At 40.6% G+C, this 25361-nt stretch overlaps 1 long non-coding RNA gene across 5 annotated transcripts in view; it reads left to right on the top strand.

Annotated features, from left to right (window-relative positions):
* LOC109316322 overlaps positions 1 to 10899 on the top strand; it is a 119392-nt gene extending 108493 nt beyond the window's left edge. For 4 of the 5 annotated variants that reach the window (XR_002102806.1, XR_002102805.1, XR_002102808.1 and 1 more), the window contains one exon: positions 8363 to 8756. This is a non-coding gene — a long non-coding RNA (uncharacterized LOC109316322). Of the gene's footprint in view, positions 1 to 8362; positions 8757 to 9906 lie in introns of those variants that run through there. The other variant, XR_002102807.1, reaches the window with a different exon arrangement.
* The last annotated feature ends 14462 nt before the right edge of the window (positions 10900 to 25361 follow it).

Genomic DNA, 25361 nt, shown 5'->3' with positions numbered 1-25361 from the left:
GGCTACAGGACCTGAACCTGTTCAGCCTCCACAAGAGAAGGCTGAGGGGGGATCTAGTGGCCTGTTACAAACTAGTCAGAGGGGACCAACAGGCACTGATGGAGTCCCTGCTCCACCAAGCACTACCAGGAGTGACCAGGAATAATGGTCACAAGATGGCAGAGGGTGGATTTAGGCTAGATATCAGGAGGCGCTACTTCATGGTCAGGGCGGCTAGGATCTAGAACCAACTTCCAAGAGAAGTGGTGCTGGGTTCTACCCTGGGGGTCTTTAAGAGGCTAGATATACACCTTGCTGGGGTTGTTTGACCCCAGTACTCTTTCCTGCCATGCCAGGGGATCGGACTCGATGATCTTCTCAGGTCCTTTCCGACCCTAGAAACTATGAAACTATGAAACTAATTACAATATAAATACATTAATGTAGCTATATTACTCATCTGTAATTGATTGAGTACAAAATTCTGGGTTATTTTTGGTGAAAATGGGGTATTGGGGCTTGGTTCAGAATCAAGCCCCATTTACAGCATTGTTTCCTATGGGAAAATTGGTTCTGAGTTACAACATTTGACTTAAGACGCCGTTTTCAGGAACTAATTGTGTCATAAGTCCGAGGACTGCCTGTACAACATCCATAGTTACTTTTAAGCATAACATACATGGAAGCATAAATATGATCTCAAAGGTCACTGAAGAAGCTAATTTTCCAGTAAATAGGATTAGCAGTGCCCCTGAAACTATGGCTCTGCAAATACTCATCATTAGTTTTCTCTGTATGTCGCCATTTCAGTAGTACTAAGGAACGGATTTGACCATTAGTATCATTTGTCACCTCTGAGGTCCTCCAAGGTCATCTTGGGCAGAAGTAAAATAGCACTGTTGTTTTACAAATACGAATATCAGATATAAACCCCACTGGCAGACACTTAAAATAGCCGAGTAAACCTCAACTGAACCTCCCACGACTGGTCAAATTGAGGACACTCTGCAGCATTTAACGTTTTAGGATACCAAATATTAACCAAGCACATTAATTGCATTAAACTTCATATTGGCCAAGACAGTGTGGTAAATACGCTATTACAGGTGCATAACAAGGACAGGGGGGACCAGGGCACCAGCTCTGGAAGCCCATTTTGAGGGCATCTATCAGCCCCAGGCACCCTGGGCACTTTTAGGAATTAAGGTGGTACAAGAACAGTAGGTGCTGCCGCTGCTGGCCTGGCTCTGACTCTCTCCTTGCTGCTACTCCCATCCTGGGCAAAGTCTATGGAATTCATACCTTTGCTCTGTTACTCCATTTTAAGGGCTTAAGTTGGACCCTTTTGGCTTACAGGGAAACAAGGCTACAGTCAGTCTATTAAAGCAGAGTATATATTAACAGAGCAAATGCAGGTAGGGAAATGTAAAAAGAAAAAAGAAAGAAAGAAAAAAAGCTAGCTTACTAAATCTACATAACTAAAATCAGGGTTACTTAAGTGATTACCTTAATCACTCAACACTTCCTTCAGCTGGATGGCCAGTCCATCATCAGGGGACCAGGGATCATGGGGACTTTTCCTGCAGTTGCTTCTACCCAGAAGTTCAAATAACTTCTGTGTCTCCATGGAAACCAGCCAGGTGACATGGCAGGGGCTGCTGGGAAATGGAGTCTACCACGGGCCCAGGCAATGGCATACAGGCAACAGGTCATGGCTCTGCCCTGGCTCTGGACTATGCTGTCACCAGTGCAAGATCCCAGCCCTGGAGCAGCTCCCCACCCAGCCACCTGTCTGGCCAGCACTGCTGGGAATGGTCTCCATGGAGCCATGGTCCCATGCTGTCACAGCCCCACCACTTCCAAGGACTCCATGGAAACTGATCACAGCAAGGAGGGCAGGGGCTGCTGGGAAATGGAGTCTGGCCTCTGGCCAGATCCACCATTTTGCCACCCCTGGTTTATACCTAGACTTCTACCTGTCAAAATGTAACATTGAACTTTTAATTCCTCTAGTGCTGAAGACCATGGGACCTTGGCTATGTCTCATAAAGCTTACATTTCAGTACCACATGCAATGGGGAATGAGTAGTGTGAACCCTTCTTATAGCTTATACATATTGAGTTACCAAAGAAAAGCAGATTTGGATGCATTTAGCACATAGATGTTCCTTTTAAACTGAAGCTGACTTCTTTGCGTAAGCATGGCCCTAGCCCTAGAAACCTATAACTTATTTTTTCTTGAACTCAAATAGACCTTTAAAACAGATATCCATACTAGGTCCAAAGAAAGCAACAGCTTTTCTTTTACTTCACTGTATGCTATGCAGCATACGACTGTCTTTTGATATTTTGCACTCTGAAGTACACTTAAGCACATTCCCATTATGATGACAGAATTCCCAGTCCAGCCTGATTGTTGCCGTGCCACCTATGGCTGGAACGGTGACTACCCTTAGGACTGCAGTGCACACTGCAAGGTGATGCCTTTACCATGCATTCTTTCTCGCTCCATCTCATGTACATGGTGGACACATCTACACATGCACTTCAGCCTATTTTAATGTGCATTAAAACATCTGCAAAAAATGTTCTATAGCTAATATGCATTAAAATAGGCTAATGTTCATTTTTAGAGTACCGCACAATGGAGGTACTAGATTTAATGCACATTACCTAAAGCTCATTAATGAACATGTAGACATGCCCTGTGTTCTACCCCCAGGGAAGCTGTTTCAAGTTGGCCCACTGATTGGGTCAAAAAAGGGTTACTGCAAAAATGAGATTATAATCCTGTAAGAAATCTTGTGAGGCACAGAAAAGAAAATGTTTAAATTGTATGTGCATGAATGAGGTGGTTTACAGGCAATCCCCGCTTAATGCTGTTTCGCTTAGTGCTATATCACTATAACACTCATTTTAAATTGATACCTGATTTCACTTAGCACTCAGCAAGTTTCGTTATAACACTTGCAGTCACCATCTTGGGTCATTAAAAATAATTGTGGTCACCATCCTGGGCCGTCAAATACTTTCAGTTTTGCTTGACGCTTGTTTCGCTTAATGCTCAGCTTTTTGGAACCAATTAAGAGCGCTAAGCAGGGGTTGCCTGTAAAGTCAAATGTAAATACCACACTAGATCTTCTGAGGTAAAGCTTGTATCTGGTATGTGAAATTCCCATGGTACAAGTTATAAGCACCTGAGGGAGGGCAAATTTCTTGAAATTCCATGATTTGAAGATTGAGCGTAGCAGCTATTAGTGATGACATAACTTTCCTATGATGTTTGGTCCGTCTTGGTCCCTTTGCTTGCCTGCCTGGCACTAGTTAGTGCAATATTGAAACAGGCGAGGCTTGCGAAAGAGGCTAAAAAAGTAGGGATTCCCTATTCCCTCCTCAAGCCTCCTGGGGGAAGATATAGCTGGATGATAGTAGAAGGAACTCCTGGGTAGGCCTGTGCTACATAACACAGTGCCATGCAGAGATCTCCCAGTTAACTTCAGTCTGAGTACCAGGAGCAGTATAACTTGTGTTAATCTGACACTTCACCCAGCTAATTTGATCTTGCTGCTTGTACAGTTCAGACATGCCTCTGTGTGCCTTTGCCTTTCTTAATTTTGTTTTGCAAACAGAAAAGACACTCCAGCCTTTTTGTACTCTCTGGAGCGTTTTGTTTTCACTGATATTTTTAAAAGGCCTTTGGGAAACTAACTGGTAAGTGAGAGCTTGAATTTTCTTTGTCTCTTTTTTAAAGAAAAATATGAATTAAAAGTTCTCTTTTCATTTCCCTCCCATAGCCCCAAGCAGTGTCCTCTGCCTCCTGTTAAACTTATCGAGACAAAGGGAGAAACACAGTTCTGCTCATATGTCCTTAATGCTCATATGTCCTTAATGCAGGGCAGGTGAGATCTAGCTCTGGTCTGAATGGTGATCTTTATTACTTAGCTAATGCCAGTGAAATTTTGTATTTTCTGCTTGGTTCTTTCCTTATGCAGTTACTAGTTAGTTCCCCAAAAGCCTTTTAAAAATATCAATGAAAACAAAACACTCCAGAGAATACAAAAATGCTTTGAAAATTGCATTTGATCTACCCTTACAAAAAAGCTTGGGGATAGAGGAGAAATTTAAGTGCTTTAGGCCATGATCCTCTAAAGCAGGACTGTCCAACCTCTAAGCGCCCAGGGGCCACGTGCCATGTGGGCCAAACCGGCATACCATGTGGACACTTCCCCCCTGCCCTGCCTCCACCACAGGCATCACTGTACCACGTAAGTGCGATCCCCTGCTCCCCACGTGCAGCCCCAGTCCCCCCTTCATTGCAGCCCTAGATTCCTCCTCCTCAGCTTGTGCAGCTGCACTGCCCTGACTCGTGGGGTGAAGGCAGGAAATATCAGCCAAAGAGGAAGGTGGGGAGCCTGGAGACTCCGGCTTCTATTGCAGTCAGAGCTATTGAGGGGGAGTGAAGGCCTAGTGAGAACCTGTGGACCACACATTAACCCCAGAAGGCCACATGAAGCCTATGGGCCACCAGTTGGGTAGCCCTACTGTAAAGGTTTAAATTTATGGACTGTGGCAAGTACAAGTGGGATCACTCTTAGTGTCAATGTCTTTGCAAAACCATGGCCCTGGAAAATGCCGTGTTTTTTTACAAGGCTGGAGGTCATGCTTGTGAGAAATGTAAGCCCTTTAAGGTCTATATCCGGGATGATTTTCCTACATCAGGGACACCTGGACTGTCATAACTGCATACAGTGCCAATGGAAAAGAGAGATCAGTTAGCTGATAAATCTTAGTGGGAAAAATCTACTCTCACCAACGTAACACAAACAGAAAAAATGTTTTCCTGGAAGAATGCATACACACAGGAGATATTTAATATTTTCCTCTTTATAGATAATCTTTTTTAAATGCCTCTTTAGAACCAAACTGATAAATTTGCCAAAAGACTGCTCAGTAGGATTTTACACATAGATCAAGCCCACACAAACAAAACATTGGGAAATTCATGCGTTTGTGCACAGCAGGAAAATACAAAGCATGCAGAACTTAGACACGCAATGATTTTAAAGTTTTTTTTCATGTTCTGGTTGCTCATAGCTTTGGCCTCCAAAATCATTTACTTGGTTTAAGCTAAAATGGCAGCATTGGTTTTCACTCTCAGCTAACCTTTAATATCTTTCTTGGTTCACTGAATTAGAGAAGAGCCGTCAACTCTAGGGGATTTGGCTAAAAATTAAATCTGGACTCACTTAAATATATCAATGAGCAGGTATTAAATGAATACACCAAGGCTAGGTACAGACATTCAAAAAGCCCACGCTGGAATTGATCTAAATTACACAGTTTTCTGTAATCAGCATAGTTTAGATAGGTAGCGCAGAGAACACACATTTCCCCTTTGGTGAGGAGGAGTGGGGGACAAATTTTAGACCGGGTTCTGCCATTTTTAACTAGTCTTGGTGTGCTAAACTTCTGTCCTGTTATGGGTATAGGCCAATTTTGTGCGCCAAACTTCTGTTATAAATATAGACTGGTTTCTAATAACTTATACCTGTAAAACTGTAATGTCTGCACCTGGCCCAAAAATAAAAACAGACATTTCATTTGAGTCAGTTCTGACTGATCCAGGTCAAAACCTGAGAGTAGTAACAGCCTTTTACTCAAACAGTTTGACCCTGAGTTGAATGACAATTAACTCAAATTAGCCATGTTTGTCCTTGGAAAAAGTGTTACCTCGGCTATTTTACAGGTACTTATAGTGAGACAATAGGCAGTAGGATTCCAGGACAAAATATATTATCCTGGAAGAACTACAGGGTCTGTTTTTACCCTAAGTTGTTCTGTGAGATGCTTGATCTTCATTCTGTATGATTATTGGGGTGTTTTCCTTGAACAAAATGTCTTGCTCTCTGGCACGGCTCTGGGGGTTTTTTCCTAGTTTCAGTTTATGTCACTTGCATGTTTCAGAGAACTCGTTTAATACAGCATTGCTATTTGGCCAATATACTAATTTTGCTTCATATTGTTAACATAATTTCCATTAAAGAAGGAAATATTTGCTGGCTAGTAGGATTTATTTACCTTGAGAACTGTTACATTCTTATGTTCAGCAAAGCCCCAGTTCAGGAAAGAACTTAAGCAAGTGTTTAATTTAAAGCACATGTTTTAGTCCTGTTGGGTTCAACCAAACGTAAGCCCATTCTTTAAGTTTAGCATGTCCTTAAGTCTTTTTTTCAACAAAGGGGCTTTCTTGAATCAGGACGCAAAACAGCAAACCATGTGTTTATTGTTTCATACATTCTGATAGTTGCAACAAAAATATCTGACAATCTCTGTGATTCTGTTATGAATACAAAAGTAGTCATTAAAGACACGGTCCAATTATGAGAAAAGTTGCTTATGTGTGTATCTTCTAGGGTTTTTTCCTGTGTTATAGTGTGACAGTCCTAATCCCATGCCTGTCAGATCTTGGTGACACCACATCAATACATAGCTTGTATGCACAGACGATACAATTGAGTTTCTTTTCCTGTAGTATTTCTGTGCATCTTAGTTCTGGGCATGTGTGCATGGATCCTCCATGCACACATCTGACTAAGGCTGAACCAGATGATTCCTGCCTCACTTTTGCAGACTGTTCTTCTGTTTTAGAAACCACAGAAATGTTATATCCACATAGTTGTGTTCATAAAAAAAAATCAGGGTTTTAGTAAATTATTTTCGGCTGTTCAGTAAGGCAAACAGATGGATTAACACATTTTAGAGCAGGTTAAATATTTAAATAGGGACTGAACTATCATGTTACCAGAGATGAGGAGAAGTTGATCTCCAGCCACAGAAACGAAATAAAATCATGCTTATAAGATGCAGGCTATGAGAAAAAATATACCGACAGGTTCTTCAACCTAAGTGGACGATGGAAACAACAATAAAAGAGGGTAGCGTTCTGTCAAAGGATAGAAGTGGGAGGCCTACCAATATAAACTGCAGAGTGAGAAGAGCAATATTGAAACAGGTGAAGCAAAACAGAACATGAAGATCTTAGGATATATTTTTTTTTAAGTTCTTAAACAACATAGCTGATACGTGCTGAAACTGAGAAAGTGATGACAGGGGAGGGTTTAGCATAAGTAACCCTGAATATGAAATTATACATGATATTAAAGCATTCAGATGCCTTCTAAGGTACTTAATCCTCCCCATATGCTGCACCAGTAGCACAAGCACAAAACTCAAAACTGGAGTCTGCTCTAAGAGCCAAATCCCTAACAATTGATACTGCAGTGCTTATATTTTAGCAGTACAGTCTTTTAAAGGATCTGGCCTTTGTGCCTTTATTTTTCCCATTTGTAAAACTTAATACTTCTCCACTGTGGTATTGTGCTAAGATTCAGGGAGCATGGGGCATTTACATGCAAGGATTATGTGGGTCAGGTAAGCAGACAGGGGGGTTTATCACTAAGTGGAGGTATTGTTCCAAAAAGATTTAGAGTGCCATTGTGAACACACAGTATATTGTGTGGCATTACTGGGAAACAAAAGGTCTGGTGGAAAAAGCCTTTCTGAAGAGGCTGGCATCAGTAATTGAAGAGAACTGAAAACATGTCTCTGGATATATATAAAATGCAGCCTAATAGAAAGAGGCAAATGGGGATGTCTTTGGGATGAGCTTTTATTCACACGGCTACTATAGAGTTTTATTGTCATCTTAAATGCCGAATAAAAAATATTTTGCCGTATTGTGTTTTTACAACTATAACAAGTGAATTGTACAGGGATATATAATTGAGGTAGATTCAAAGGTATCATCTGCAGATAAAAGTTTCACTCACTCCTTAAGAATATGATTACATCTTACTCAATACATGCAATGAATATATTTATAGGCTGTATTGTGGTTTAGTTAATTAAGCTGATGTTTTATTTTGTTTTTATTAACTTTGCAAAATCCAGTGTGGACAGAGTGTTAAGGACTAATTTGTTACCCACACTCAAATGGGGAGTTCAGATGGAAATACTTTATCTCGGGTTTTTTAAAAACCTACTAGATGCCAAAGAGACTTGAAACAATTACTTTTAATGAGCTTATCAAGATTTATAGCAGCTGAATTAAATAGATTTAAAAGATTCAAGTCTCAGAGCCTCATTAAAGGTAAAAGACACCACTGTACTAAAGACCTCTTATACATGTGTTAAACCTACCTAAAGTCTTCAAAGTAGTATTTAAGTGCTGTGTTGGTCTTCATTCTGGAGGAAAAAATGTGTACATACAGAAAATCAAACTGGAAGATCTTCTTTTAACCGTTCTTTCTATGCTTCCCAATCATTTTTTCCTCACAATGGTAACATTCACATTTTTGTTGTTTCTCTTCTGTTTTTAAAATAGAAAGTCTGACATACTGGAAATCTCTGTTCATCCATCTATGGGAGACTTGCTAAAGAAGTCAAAAAAGAAAAGATGATCTGATGACCTGTGCAGAGAAAATGCTAAGGTATGCCTGAAAAATGCAGTGTGTAGAGCTTCAGAGTGGATTATTTCCAGGAATTAAATGGCAGAACAATCATTTGGAGTCATTTCCAGAGCCTTTAATGCTGTGAAATGTATTTTTGTCAGAATTCATCAAGGTCTGATGTCATATTTTGACTGACTACCAAAATACCCTGGAATCCATATATTGGATATATGGGTATAATCCAAAATAATGACCATTTTAATTTGCTGCTTCTGTAGTCTGTAATTGGAATTCTGTTAACCCTTAATATTTGTGAAAGAACCCCCCACCCAAAAAAAAAAAACCCTCAACCTTAGCATAATTACAACAACAATTGAAAAATAAATATAAATCACCATGGTTCTATTGCATTTTGACAGTCCCTGAAAAGAGTCCTAATTTTTTTGTCTCCTTGTCATTTATACCCACTGCAAACGGGTGCCCACTTAGGACATATGGCTATAAGCTTGTTTGCACTGTTTAAAAAGGACCACAGTGACCTGCAAATTTGCCACTTAAGAAACACAAAACAGCATGGCTAATAATATATAACTTAATTATGCATACTGACACAAATGTAAAGCATGCACATAGGGCTTCTGAGGTTCTCAACACTCTGTACAGACTGTAGAGTGAAAACAGGCTCCAGTTAGCAGACCAGCACAAAACTGTATACAGTGCAATTGTCATTTGAGCTCTGAGGATTTAAATAGGATTTCTGAGATGCAGAAGACTTCTAGGCCAGGAACAGACATTACACTAACTGATTGGAAACCAATCTATACCTATAACAGAAATGTGACATACATATATTGGTTTAAAAATGGTGGAAGCCAGTCAACGATTTGCACCCATCTCCCCAAAAAAGACCAAATGTGTTTTCTGTTCATGGTTTATCTGTACTACTTCACTTACAGAAAACCACATAACTTAGATTGATTCTGCCTCAGGCTTTTCAAATGTTTGTACCTATCCCTGTTGGTAATTAATGAATTGTTATACTATATTCCTGTAAGATAGGTAAATGCTAACCCTGTTTCACCCATAGTGAAATTGAGCATAGAGGATTTAACCAAGTATGTAGAAGACCCACAAGACAGCCTGTATCTCATGATCCACTTTTTTTTTTAGCCATAAAGCTATTCTCTCCTCCCTGCTTTCCTGCAAACTTTTTACTGACATCAAACTTTTATAACTGACATATATGTCTTTACTAACATATTTTTAAGTAATGTAAATATAACCTTTCTGCCAGACCCTGGATAGGGTCTGGGTTCAAATTAGGGGTTTAACACCAAACATAGTAAAACTATTTGTCTGTCAGTAAACAGTTCACAAATAGTAAGTAAAAAAATGTCTTGGATTGGCAACACTGCTGGATTACAGCAGTGTTTTTATACCATGCTGAATCCCAAAGGGATCTTTTATTCACCCACAGACCCTGATACCCCTGTCCACAGCTTGCACTATGGTGCCACCTGCAGCCTACCCTTCCAGCCTTACCACAGCTGGCTTTGCACAGACCCCCAGAGAAGGACCCCCTGTCTCAGCACAGACCCCCAGAGAAGGACTACTGTCTGTATACATGTGAGACAAGCAATGTTATAGGCAATGGGGATGCAGCAGCAGCAGAAGTACATAGCTTGGAAAGGATGGCAGGGAGCTAGAGAGTCCTGTGAGCCACAAAGCCCTGAAATAGCTTTCTTCAAGGTGCTGTGCACTTTCTCTCAGACACCAGGCAGCGCTGCTGTGCTCTCTCTGTCTGCTTCAATAGTGCCTTGAGCATCTTTCCAACCTTGGAGCTTGATTGAAGCTCTGGCAGCTTACTTTTTTATGAATTGTTCATTTTTTTTATGGACACCTGGTGACCCTGGCTCACAGGTTTTGCATCCATTATACATGCACGTCAGTAAGTATCCATGTACATAGCATCAGTATAGAAATTGTCTTGCAAATTGACATAGAATGCTTGACTAGAAAAATTTGGAGTGTCAATGACAGTCTCAGAGATCTATTTGAAATCCTCAATGCAAAAAGGCCTCCATGAACAATACCAGGTGGTCTTAGGAAAAGGATAAACATGATACTATAGTACCAGTAGGCAAATCTATCAACATCCCCTCTCTTCTTTTATGGCATGAAGTTGATGGGTAAACTCTCTGAATCCTTTTCCAATCGATCCTTCCATAAGTACAAGGACTGCTGGTAATAAATAATTGAAAGCATTTCTTTTGTATGCCTGGTATATCATTCTTTGAATCTGTTCATAAATGTCAGGTGACATGTTACCTGCTTTTATTCTAAAAACAAGGTAGAAGCCATCTACCCTAATGAAAGGAAACATAATGTTTCTGTTGTAAAGCATTTTTCTACCATATCTTGTGCAACTATTGCTGCTTTCTCTACCTCTCTATCTTTTTCTAAAAGGTCTTATTCAGCAACAAATTGCAAAAGATAATTCCCTTCTTTCTCCTCAGGTCTTTCTTTACCATGAGTTGAGGACAGTAATCAGTAGGAGGAAGAGGTGTGATTTTCAATGCAGAGAGAAGAAAATTTATTTTAAGATAAATCATGAACTGTAGTAGGGGTGACTGAGTCATCCAGTATAGCTGTTTGAGGGAGGAGGGGGCAGGAATTTCTGCAGGGCATTTTGGGAACTTAAAATCCCAAAGGATATCTGTTCCTGACTGCATACCTTGTGTTGTGGGTAACCATACACAACTACATAGTCACAACAACTGAGTATGTGCCAAAGCAGCCATAACCCTTACGTACACACCTTGGGGATGCATAGTAGACTTAGAAGTTTGAAAATGGAGATGTCCAGAACTTGTGTCTACCAGGCTTAGCCCCAGGAACCAACAAGTGATAAGGGTGCCCCTCTTTTGTCCTATAACTCAGTGGCATTCACCTGGATTGCTGGAAGTCCGGGCTTCTGGGTCCCCCTCATCTAGAATGGATTTGAATCAGTACCTCTTTCACTTCCTAGCGCAGCCCACTAACCCCAAGTCAGGCTGGGGCAATCATCTGGAATGCTGGAAGTCCTGGGGATATGAACCAGGACTTATTTCACTTCCTGTCACAGCACTCTAACCATCCACCACAGGTCAGGAATTACCTACACCATTCTCCAGCACTGCTTTTGAAGTTAAGCCACTAACATAGCCTTTGGGGAAAAAAGTATGGAAGGCAGTGCAGGTGGAAGTTTCTGCCTCACTGGGATCAAAGGCACCAGCAGGAACATACAGCTCCTCCTTTCCAAGTCAACAGACATCTCCCTGAGCCACACACCCTATATACCTCCATGGCTTCTCTCCTACAAAGCTCAAGAAAGTTGTACCCATCCTCTCATTGAGCAGTGAGGCAAAACGTGAATGGCAGAAAACTTGCAGACCATAAAAATGAAGGGGAGAACCTTTTGATTGTACTTGCTAATGTTTTTCAGCAAGGAGTAAATTATGAGAAGCAAAGAAAATGGGATCTGTTCTGTTTCCTGATGCCTCCTGAGCCTTATGCAAGAATGAAGAGCCCTTTCTTAACTCTTGGTCTCATTCTGCTTGAATAAAAACATTAAAATTTGGACTTGACTGAATTGTGTGGAGATGGTCAGAAATGCTCACAACTTACCTTAGAATATACCAGATCCTCCAAAGGTTGCACTTGTGACCTAGAAGTCAGTAGATGACTTGAAACAAGGAGAGCAAAGGGGCAACCTTGCAAGGGGGCTGGTTATTTATGGAATAAAAAACTGAAAGCATTAGCATTGTTAAGATTTCACTGCGGCATTGTGTTCCGACAGCGTGTATTACAGCAAGGGCTACAGGTGGCAACTTGGAAAGAGCCCATAGATTTTTGAGTTCCATCTGAAAGGTGACCTTGTGGTTTGACAGGTTGGCGTCCCATGAGTAAGTTGTTATTAGGCAGACCACTAATGCTTATCCACAGCGCTATTGCTGTACCTTTATTGGGAATGTTAAATGATGTGGTATGCACCACAAAGACCACTGTCCAGAGGAAAGCACTTAGAGGAAGGGAGAGGGGGGGTTAACCACAAAGTGTTTACCATTCTAGTGTGCACTGAAAAAAATGTAGTTGAAAACAGGATTTTCCTTTATCGCTCTTCGTGCATTGTGGTTTTACACAGGCTGCACAAGAGGTTCCTTACAACACTGGTTCTCCAAAGCAGATGGCAAACAATGACTAACCCATTCCTCCCCAATGCTCAGGAATGAATTGAAGTCAAGCCTAGCCTATCGCTGAGGTTCCACTTAAGTTAGCAATGTCTTGCAAAAAAGTTCTTATTGAAATCCAAATTCCACAGGGCTTAAAAATGTTTGGATCACGGTGTCTTTCTTAAAGCCCATTTTGAATATTGACGTTAATATGGACGGATGAAACAATATTTTGCATGTTATTAATAACAGATGACAGCTCATACTCCCATTTAAAATCCATTTATTGTGAATGAAATATTAATGATTGTAACTTGTGCATGTACTTTTACAAGCTCTTCCTGAACAACTTTAGGACTCCATAGACTACTGCTTGATATTATCCCAGGAACTTTAAGGCTTTTTAAACGGGAGGTTTGAATGTTTTCCTTGCTTTAGTAGTAAGGATATTAGACTTAAGATATCAAAAACTAAGGTAATGGGTAATTATATGTTTGCTATACACTCTTCTTCCTGGCATTGTTTATTTTTTGATCTTAGTATTTAAGGATACAGAGGTTTACTATGGAGAAACTTTTATGAACTGTTGTGAATTCATGATAATTGGAAGTAAAATGGGATTGTCTGAAAATTGGGTGTTATTGTATATCAGAAGGTAAATAGTGGACATGTTGCTGAAAGGCAGATCAGAATGAACAATGAATGATATTTATCATTGGGTATTAATTTTATTAGCAGTAAAAAGAGTCAGGAATATGTATAACAACTGTTTACTTAAGCAGTTTTCTTGAGAATTTCATCTAGCAATCCTGTCCCATTGAAGTCAATGGCAAGATTTCCATAAGTTCATCCTATAATATTAAACATAAACCAATTTAGTGTTTCTTCAAAGAAAATAAAATTAACAGTATAAAACTTACACACACACACACGCGCGCGCACAACATCATAGCTGAGTAGCAGATGCATAACAAGGCAGCTGGGCACCCAAGGCAATGGGATGCATGGAGGCAGAGCAATTTCTAGGTATTGCCATGCTGCCATCACAGTTGTGTGGTTGCAGCACCCAGGTCTGCCCTGGTTGCCCTGCCTTAGTTACACTACTGCTGGGTAGCTGAATATGTTTATTATTAACAGCCACTTTTAAGAAAACATTTAAAATGCTAACGTAATGCTGACTAACTTGCTTGTACAGAGTATTTCTGAGCAAGGATGGGGACTTTTTTCTTAATTATATTTTAATTAACTTTAGACAATTTTTTTGGAAATCAACACTCCTGTTGCAGTTTTATATCAGAAAGAATGGTTGGGGGTAAACACTAGCCCTTTCCTACCATTTATCTATCCTCTCTCTGTTAATAAGTCATTTTGCATGTACCTTACTTACTCATCATTTAAAAAAAAACATGGATAAACATATTTATAAACATAGGATTCTCTCTGGAGTCAGCTTGGCCCAAAAAGTGAATTGTGACTCATGAAAAAACACATTTTGGAAGCAAGAGTGCACCTCCTTACAGAACAGGGGCTTGTAGCCAGTGGGGCTGTGTGTGGGGCCTGCACAAGCTCCTTGCATCAGTGGAGAAATGTATAGTAGTATGGGTTTAGGTTTCTATGCGAGAATTAAAATAATAATAAAAATAATACTATATCATAGGTAAATAAATCCAGAATAATAACTATAACATACATCCCTATCTATGCACACACTGACTCTGATGTGTGCAATACAGTACAATATTGCGCACCTCAATGCATAATTTTAAATGAGTAATAAATATTGGATTCATAGATTCATAAAGTGTAAGGCTGCAAGGGACCTTGGAAAATCATCAGGTCCAGCCCCCTGCACTAGACAGAAAATGTGGATTCTTTGCCTTTAGATACTAAGCCTTTAAGGTTCATGCTTTCCAGCTTTTCTCTGCCACTGTGAGGATAAGATGTTATTTGTTTGTTTGTTTGTCATCTGAACAGAGAACTTTGTGTCAGGTCACCAGTTTAGAAGCTAAGGCATTAGGAAAAACAAATGCTATTTTTGGCCTGTGATAAAAATCATGCAACTTGACAGCACTGCTTTTACGATTTAGGAAGATTGTTTTTTAACAGAGCATTTATGCGCTTGCGTGTAAATTGACTATGTGGCATGGAGTATGATTAGCAACAGCTTTTGTGTGTCATGGCACAGGTTCCCATACACTCCTGACAACATGTATATTCATGAGACTCGTGACATTTTCCCGCATCTGCTCTTATAACAGATTTCATATCCAAGCAGCATTTCATTGATGTAGAACACTGTTGCATTTGACGTATAATTGCTTTTCATCTAGTTGTGCGATTACTTCGTGACACCTAGTGGATATTTTGGTAGCAGTGCTGACAGCTGTATCTCAAGCCTTTTTTTTTAATTGCATGATCTGCCTTGGAAGCTCAAACCATATTGCAAACTTCTCTCTTTCGCTTTTTTGTTTTCTTGCTCACTTTGTTTTCTCCCTCACTGAGTGCATCTTGCATAACCCTTGAGGTATATTCAGTTATATTACATGTGGTAGTTATGTGGCTAGATAAAAGTACTATTTCACACTGAAAAAAAATCATTGTATCCCAGAGTAGCAATGGAAGTAAACATTTTAAATGTCTGCTCAAAACCCACAACCATGCAGTATGCAGCATGTTATCAAAACCCACAACCATGCACTGTCTTCTTGTCAACTTAATCCTAGATGCCTGATCAGTAAAAGGTCCACTTCTTGTTATAGTCCGTTATTCAAAACTGACTCAAGGTATGGCATAATTAAATGCCAACAATGTTTTTTTAACAAAACAGGATGTATTTCAACTTACAAACCTGTTCTTCTTGTAGCTCCAAATTTTTATGTTGTCCTTCAAGTATGGAATAGTTCAAAAAGAAAAGGTGCCCAAAACCATTTAATATACTCTCGACAAGAAAATACAGAGGATAGAAAAATATTTCCATAGTTCTTGTTCTAAAAAGAATCTTTGAAGGAAAGTGGCATATTGGTTCCTTTATCATTTGTAAAGATTGAAATTTGGTGAATAATTAAAATATTCTCCTAGAAATCAGCTGTTCAAATGAGACTAGGAGAAAATTTTTCAGCTTATTTACATCAAGAGAACAAAGTCAGAAAATGACTTACCAAATGCATGACCTACTTTCACATCATACAGTAAAAAATATATCTTAATTTACATCTGTCATGGATCCTTTGCCTGAAGCATGTTTCAAAGTCATTTTTGTTCAGAAAAATGTTCAAATGCTGTCCAATACATTAGTTAGAAATGTTGTGTCAATATTTCTGTCTCATTTTTATTTGGCTGCTATTTTTATGTTGATTGGGGAAAATTGTTGATTTGAACTGGAAGTCTGCTTGAAGTTCATACTCTTATTGTGTCATAAGTGTGCATGTTACTTTAAAATTGCACCAAATGATTAATAAACTCCCTTCCCAAAAGCTCTTATGATCTTCAGGCATCTATATAGTATGCTAGGGAACAAAGACAAATTGATGTGTTGCCCATTACCAGGCTTTTCAGTAGTTTACTAAGGATAGTGGCTTGAAGTACATTAGTAGGGAGTTGTGAAGTTAACCTGGAAGTACAGTTATTTAAAAACTGGAGCCAAATAATGACCAGATACCTGCTTTACATAGTGATAGGCTGTTATAGCAAATATTAGGGGAAGGCAGACATTTTTCATAAATAGAAGGTTTCATGTAGAAATACATATGAGCCATGAAGAAATTGATTTTAGAGACCATTTAACGTTTCAAGTAAATAGATTTTAGTTTTCCGTGTGCCCTTTTTCAGAGAACCTGTTTTTCATACAGGTTTCAGATTTCAAAATAGGAAAATGTAACAGCTAACTGTGTCTTTAGTACAGATTGATATGGCGTTCTTTCTCTGTATTCCTCTTAACTGATCATCATAACGGTTCCCTTGCGACTCTCACTGATGTAAAATTAGAGCCTTCAGCAACAGCATCATGAATAATTGATGCTGAGAATCCAACACACCATTGAACACTGGCAAAGATCTGCTTACTCTCTATCACCTGAAGCCATGGTTTAACTCCATTAATGAATGTTTAACTACTATGCACTTTATTCTCCAACTAAAAAGACCTATGCTGGAATAAATCCATTGAGAGCCCTAGTCACCTGAGAAAACAATAAGTTGCACAGAGAGAGTTGAAAACAGACAGGGCTGTGTGACAGAGCATACAAACACTTTACTTCTATATCTGGAGGAGCTCACAGTGTAAATTAGTTGCTTCGTACCACTGTGCCAAACCTTCAGGAGGATTCTTGGAGCACTGTGTACTAACCAGGTCAAGGAATGCATCCTTGGTGCATTTGACTTCATCCAGCTGTGAAAGCTGCCATGTTCACAAAGGGCCAGGTGCCTGGACTTCTAGGCTCTTTGATCTTTTCTGCAGGGCCATCAAGCCTGATGCCACTGGTCCTGTTTACATCACACAGTCCCATACATCACAACTAGTTTTGTTTGTGCCATGAAACTGCTTGGACATTAAACTATTGCTATGGGTAAGAGAGAGTAACAAAATCATGCTCTTATAATGTATGGTACATTATCATGTGGTATCCTGTAACCTTTTTCATTTTACACTGCCAAAATATTCCCTTCCATGTCTCCATCTAGACTGCATGTTGATGTAGCTGTGTACCTCTGGTAGCATGAGCTGGCCATGCAGAGTATATACAAGCCTTGTGCTGTTGGTGTCATTTTACTGGTTGCATGCAAAGTATGAAATGCACTGAATTTAAAATAATGGATTAGAAAAGGGATAAAATCCTGGTGGAAGCACAAATGCATCTTTTTTTTTAAATCATAACACAGTGTGAGCCATTATCTATGAACAGTAATACAATTACAAAGCTGTTACTGTATACAGTAATCTGATAGCCATAGAAGAGCAATAAATAATTGTGTAAAAAGAAGAAAGGGATCCTATTTAACAGTACTATTTCTGGTAAATTAACTGGTGATATACTAGGGCTATTTGCAAGAAACAGCTAGAACTAATATCAAAGTCTCAGTGGGCGGAGGGAAGGGAGGGAGAAGGTACACCATGCAACATGTGCCTGTGGACATTATACCTTCAGAAGGCTGGGTCAAACTTAATGCTTCTGGAATAAACCTGCCACATGTACTTCTTTCACTAGAGCACTCCAGTTATTGTCTCTATACAGTGGACCAGCTGTGCCTTCCTCCCCCATCCTGTTCAATGGAAGCATAGTAGGACAGCTTCATAGCAGAGTCAGCTATGACACCCAGTAAAGACTGGCTGCCACAGTACCAATGGTGGTGGCACCATCAGCTGCTGCTACAGCAGTGACTATTTTTGCACCTCCACCTGCAAAAGCATCACCCAGGGCTGCTGCTCCTCCATCCCTCAATACCTCTTCCATCCCACGCCACCTCCACCCCCAGTTGTACTGCTGCTATCCAGGTAAACCTTTCTGGGAGCATCTACATGTGCACATTTGCTTCATAGTAACTGAAATTACTGTGTAGTACAGGTACGTGTCTACATATGTATGCCCATACTATGCAGTAAATATGACAACTTATGATGACTTGAACATAAATTTGATACCTGCATTCAGGTATCAAATCTATGCTGGATTAGCTACTGTGCAGTAACACTCGTGTGAATGGGTTACTGCACAGTAATGCAGGGGGCCTCTCTGCTGGGTCTGCCCAGCCACTAGAGGGCCAGCCGGAGCCCAGCCCCAGGGCTTCTGGGTCGCCACCTCTCCTGGCTTTGACTTGGGACTAAAGTTGGTCTCAAGGGCTGGCAGCCATGTGGCTGGAGGCTAGAGCCGCCCCCCAGTGGCCACAGGGGCACATAGCAAGCTGCTCTGACCTGGAAGTAAATTTAATCTATCGCCTGCATGTGTAGATGCCGGCAGGGGTGACTGGTGCCTCCTGAGTCTGGTGTGGCACAATTTGTGGGTGGACCCGGGGGAAAGCCAGAAGCCTCATATTCACTCCTATACTTCTGTGCTGCAGCTTAGCAGCCCCCTCCCCCCACATGCCACTGGCCCGCATGGCAAAAAAACTGCTATGTCCTGAGTGGACATAGCAGTTGGGGGCCAATCTCAGGGGGGCTCATGCCCCACCCCCATGCCACCCTGCCAGTCACCTGTGGAAACCTCCCTCTTCCCACTTATTACAAAGTAACTTACTGCACAGTAAATTTAAGCCAGGATAAATGCATGTGTAGACATGCCCTTTGAGTTCTTTCTAGACTACCCACCCACCCATGGCAGCCTATATTCAGGAAAAATATAAGTAACTATTGGGAAGGGTTCTGTTCTAATCTGCTTATATTTTCATACTGTGCTTATCACCATTCCACCTCTATCCCGAGGTACCTGCCTGTCAATTTGGATTGCTCTCCTGAGGCAAGGCACCTACAATTTAGGTAGTGGTGTTTTGAGTGAAGACACCTACAGGGTTCATTGGTGTTTAGGCATTAGTCTAAACCTGTGTCCCCTGTGCTACTCATTTTCTCACCCTAGTTGTCATTTCCTTGGTCCCACTGAACACACAAGATTTAAAGCAGGGGCAGGCAGTTATTTCAGGCAGAGAGCTGCATGGATAGCCCCGGCCCTTGATAGGTGCCCCACCCCCTGGTCACCATTTTAGGATTGGAAATCACATCCTGTAAGCCCCAACCTTTGCCAACAGAAGTTCCTCCCCTTACCCCAAAAAGTACTCCTTTCAGCAAGGGGTTTTGCCATCTCTGAAACAGAAAAATACCAAATTATATTCTAAAAAGCAAACATCTAAAACATTCATTAATTTGATTTCAAAAAATATTTTTGTCCTGGTTTACATGTGTTTGTGTAGTATACATAGAGGTGATTGCATATAATACCCTAACATGAAGTCTTACTCTTGAATATTGGGGGGGTATAGGTTTGTGGCAGCCTGTGGGTATGTGGGGTGTGGAAGAGGGTGTGGGTGCGAGTGTGTCTGTGGGGAGTGTGGGCATGTGATGAGGGAATATTTGGGTGTCTGTGTGAATATATAGAGTGTGGGTAGCTATGGGGTTTGTGGGGGAATGTATGTGCAGTGGAGGGTGGCTGGGATATGTGAGGGGGTGTGGGTGTGGGGGTCTGTGTGTATGAAAGTGCAAGGGGGGTGTGGGTGCATGTGTATGGTAGTGTCCATGTGGGACTCATCCTACAAACACACGCACACATACAGCCCCTCCCCCCCCCTCCACCACACACACGTACCAGTGTGGCCCATGCTCCCTGGTCCGGTGATGCGGCTAGGAGCCACCTGGTGCTGGAGCAGTGCAGGAGTAGAAAGGCAGGGAAATGGATTGGGGGTGGGGTGGGACAGGGCTAGGCCCCTGGGTCCTCCTACCAGTGCCCCCCGGGTCCTAGTGCCCTTGGGTCCTGTCATCTTTGACAGGCAGCCAGGTGCAGATAAATTTTCTACATTTTTAGGAGCTCCACGGGCCTGTTAGAATAGCCTGGAAAGCTGGATCCAGCTAATGGGCCATATTTTGCCCACTTAAAGCAAAGAATGTTATAGGGCAAAGGGCAGGAAATGTTTCTTCCACCAACTAGAATTTTTTATGTAACTGCATTGGGAGAAAACACCTTTTAGTTGGTTTTTGGGGCTTGGAATGGTTTCTTGTCTTGCATGATCCTTTCATTCTTAATTACACTGGAGTTTGCACATACTAGTTTATTCTATATTAAATAAGTAAATGCATTAGGACGCCTATACACGTGCAGTGAGGCTGCTTTGACATGCTGTAATTACAACATGTTGGAGCAAGCTCAATTAGTCAAGTCTGCTGGAGCGTGGTAATTACCAGACTACAGCAGACTACAGCATCATGTGTATCAGTATCCCTGCACTGAAAAATGGTGGCAGGGGTGCTTTAACTAAAGCCCATTCAACAAACTTTAGTTAAAATTCCCCTGCCTCCATTTTTCAGAGCAGGGATGCTGATACACATGACACTCTGGGCACTTTAATTAAAGCGGTTCTCAGAACCGCTTAAATTAAAGCACCTCCACCACCACCACCTCCTGGAGCCTGTCTGTCTATAAACACCCTTAGTGCCTACATTCACTTCATCATGAGAATTTATGGTTCATAGAGAGAGATGTGGCTTAGGTACTACACATGGTTTAAGATCAGGGCTTGGATTTATAGCAGCAGTTAATTTTACAGAATGGGTAAAGTCCCTTGGCATAATGCTGCAAGGCATATATTGCAACACTTTACCAAGACATCATAAGACCAGTTTATCACATTATTATACTAGACATTTTTGGAAAATAATGTTTTAGGTTTTTTGTCCCTCTGGGACCTCAACTACAGAAGGGGTAGAGGGGGAGGGCTCATGAGTCTTATTGATCTTCATTCACTGGGGCACTAAGATAAATTAGCAATGTTTGGGAGCAGTTGTTAGAAGAAAGATGTAGAAAGATCAGACATCTCCCTATTATTCATTATAATAATGAGAAGGTAACTACTTCTGACAAAAGAAAACACAGTTGATTCATTTTCTTCACTTTTTTAGCAGCAAGGAGCGAAATGCATTCCTAATTGGCACAGTCAACCAACCTTCATTTCCTCCTACTGCCACACTTGCCTCCCGGACCATCCAGTCTTCTCTCCTTTGCTTGCCACATATGAAGTATGCCTTTAGAATGTTATGTTTTTAAATAAAAACCTTCTTGTTTCTTTTTCATACGTTTGTCATTTCCCCACAGATTTTTCCTCTCTTTCGAATTTTGGCCCTGTCCCGATTTCTGAGCGCTGCCATCTGGTAGTCATCATTTTCTACCACTGTGTTCTCAGACATGCAGCAGAGTGTGAGCTCGCTGTGCTCCTGCTGCTGCTATCAGCCGTGCATGTCACGCTTGGCAGCCATGTTAGATTTGGGCAGAAAGCCCATCAGGACTAATACAACAAATCAACTGATTAGCAAGTAGACCTAAAGATTATGCTAGAAAAAACATTGAAGATAAATATTTAAATCTTGTAAAGCAAATAGCTCATAATAAAAATAAACAGTTCAACTTTTATTTATAAAGTATATATTTTTAAAATCTTATATTGCTATTTACTAAATAATAGAACTGTTACATGCATAGGAACCATAATTCAGCCCTTATTATTTTGTAGCTCTGGGCAGTTCTATCTATGAGAATTTTATTTATTAAATTAAATAGTGTTAGCTGTTGTTGGTTTATGACACCTGGAATATTAGGTAAGTATAACATGAATTGAAAGAAATACAATAAAGACGTAACATTAAAATTAGTGGAACTACTTCAGTTTATACCAACTAAGGAGCTGCCATAATATGAGAGAAAAATAGTGTTATTTTAAAATATGATTGTACTTGATTCAGTATTTTAAGCACTTATCTAATAATAGCCATTGTACAGCAACCTAATGAATGACATTTAATTAAAAAGCCCTTGCACATTTAAAAAAGGGGTAGAATTGCTTGTTGAGGGCACAGAAACTGTGTTAATGTAGACTACCTTAAGATGTGGCCCATTGCGTTCAAAATGTTGAACTGCCCTGAAATGTTGAGGTTTTTTAAAGAAACTTGTTAACAAAGTCCCATTTTTACGTAGCATTGGGCACATCTACACAAGACATTTACTGTGGAGTTGACTAATTAGCTCCCCAGTAAACTTCTTGGCATCTACATGTGCAGGGTAATTAGGCTGGAGTACACTAATTAAATACAAGTAAATATAAGTACTGTCCTGCTGCAGAGTTTTTTACTCTTCAGCAGCACATGTGTAGACGCTGACAGGGCTGGCTGGAACACAAGTGTAGTTCAGTGTAAGGGCTGCCAGCCAGCTAGCCCCGCACTGAAAAACCCTCGTGCCCTTGCCAGCCCATCCGCAGTAAGTTGAGCTGTGGGGGGAGCAGCCCTGGGGTGGCAAGCTGACCCCCTGGACCCCCTGCCTGTTGGGGCTGCTCTGACCCAGTTCAACATGCTGGGTGCATATTCAAATGGCATGCCCAGGCCTGGGTGTACATTCAAACAGCATACTTCACATTAATTGCACACACAGACATATCCATCATGGTTCATTTCTGAGAGAATTACAGCTTGGGGCCTGCTCCTACCAAGATGTGCACTGACTTCCTGCATGACTCCTTGTGGGGCTTAGGAACCTATGGTGTATGCTAGTGTGACATGTAGTCTTTCAAGATCAAGAATGTCTCTGCTCTAATATATGTTTATATGATTACAGCTTTCATAATTACTTAGGCAGCCACAGCACTGAGTTTAACTTGTATATGTATTTTCCAGGCCATTTTGTAACTGCTGCCCTTTTCCAAGTATTTTCCACTGATTTGGTAACTGGAATGGTTTCAGCATCTTAAAGTGTGTATACATAAAACCCATTAAACAGTACTGTGCTGCAGCGCACATAGTATCCAATGTCACTGTAAAAGTAAATAAACCTGGTATAGTTGATATGGGAGAAACATGTAATGATTCACTCACCTTTCAGAAAGGGTATACATGTACACATGCTGTTTGAGCCAAATTCACCTCTGGCATCATTCCAGTTCTGTTAGAACCAGGGTAATTTGGGCTCTCCAAACTTATTTTAAAAAAAACCCTAAAATAATCAACTAATTATTAATGGACTTCCTACCCCATATGGGCAGGTGGGCCACCGCAAAACACTCTTCTGGTAAAGGTGTTGATTTATGACATAATCCAGAATGCACTGTGGCCAATGAATTTTCTTTCATTAATTTGAGTGTATTTGGGTCATGTCCTTCAAACCCCTAAATACATCATAGCACTTTAAAATCCAAAACTAAAGTTTTTTTTATTTTATTGAGTCCTGAGCCCCATATCTGAAGCCACTGATGTAAATCGAAAATGTCCTGGTGACTTCAGTGGTCTTTGAATCTAAGTGCTGGCATATTTTTCTTCAAAAAAAAAATTCCACTGACTTCTGAGGGAATTATTCTGAGAAAGAACAGTAAATAGGACTCTTAGCTGGCAGATTTGTGTCATTGTGATTTCTAGCTCCAAATAATTTCATGTATATTTTCAGGTGAGATATAAACTAACACCCAAACCAGATGTAGTCATGGAAAATCCTATAGCATTTCCAAAGAGGACAGATGTTAAACTTGGTGCCCTGGTCATACACTTACTAAGGTAAAGAAATTGTGCCTACTTTAATCCTCCCTGCAGTTTCAAATGATTAATATTTTTCCACTGCCAGCCTTAAATTGTTATGTGGTGCTTGATATATTGTGCAACAACTGCAATTTGCCATTCCAGAAGTAACTGTATTGCAGCAGTGAATGAGTAATTGCTATGCATCCTTCATCTGCTTCACAGGTGTGTGGCAAAGCGTAAATTGCTTTTTGCTCCTCAGAGGATAGGAGTAATACAAGTGCAACGTGTTATTTTTATTAGACTCGTTTGAAAAATATTTTGAGGAAAATGAGCAAATTTGGTGTGGGTGACATTTGCCAGAGATTTGGCCTGGGAAACTGAAGCCCTCTCTCCATTGAACCATTTACACATGGAAGTTTTGGGAAAGACCTTGTTGTGCTGTTTAGCTCTATCCCTGCCTTGAAAGCAGTCATGTAGGGTGAAGTGGTAGGTTAGACTCTCATGCTGACCTGATCCACTTCTGTTTCTCCCATTGACTGCAACCAGCTTTCAATCTGATCCTCAGTCCTTTTATCTCTCAGCTATAATTCTCAACAAAGGGTACTAGTTGGTGCCATCCATGGGTGAATCTAGGATTCTGAAAAAGGGGTGCAGCTGGTCTGGCACATCATCACATATAACACAAGGCATATTATTCTGCAGTTAAATAGGAACTAGAAGCTTTACAAATGTGTTAAGCAACTAGCACTGCATTTTTCAGTCTAAGATCAAAGCAAAAACAAATACAACTATTTGAACATGCACTCATTTTCTAATGTACACATAGTTTTTTAAAAATAACAAACTTGGCAAAAAATATTTGAAAGAGTCAAACGATATTGTGTCATTAGTCCTGTGCTTATTATACTTAAATGTCTCCTATTCAGATTCATAAAACAAAATCTCACCTTCTTGAGAGTCTTGACAGTGCCTCCAATACTTCACTGTTAGTCATTTCTAAACTCAAGCTAATATATAAAAAGATTAAGGTTGGAAGGGACTTCAGGATGTCATCTAGTCCAACCTCCTGCTCAAAGCAGGACCATCCCCAGCTATCTCATCCCAACCAAGGCTTTATCTATCTGGGTCTTAAAAACCTTCAAGGACAGAGATTCTGTAACCTCTCTGGGTACCCTGTTCCAGTGTTTTACTACCCTCCTTGTGAGAGGATTTTTCCTAATAACTAACCTAAACTTCCCTTCTGAAATTTAAGACCATTACTCCTTCTTCTGTCATCAGCCACCACTGAGAAGAATCTAGCTTCATCCTCTTTGGAACCGCCCTTCAGGTAGTCGAAGGCTGTTACTAAATTCCGCCTCAGTCTTCTCCTCTCCAGACAAAATAAGCTCAGCTCGCTCAGCCTCTCCTCATAAGTCATGTGCCCCAGCCCCCAACCATTTTTGCTGCCCTCTGCTGGACTGCCTCTAATTTGTCCACACCTGAGTTAAGGTTTTTGACAAGAGCAGTCAGCAGGGCTGTGAAATAGAAGAG

The sequence above is a fragment of the Crocodylus porosus genome, unplaced genomic scaffold (genome assembly GCF_001723895.1).
Source record: "Crocodylus porosus isolate Cpor-Errol unplaced genomic scaffold, CroPor_comp1, whole genome shotgun sequence".
Lineage (NCBI taxonomy): Eukaryota > Metazoa > Chordata > Crocodylia > Crocodylidae > Crocodylus > Crocodylus porosus.
This window is presented reverse-complemented; position numbering and strand designations above follow the sequence as displayed.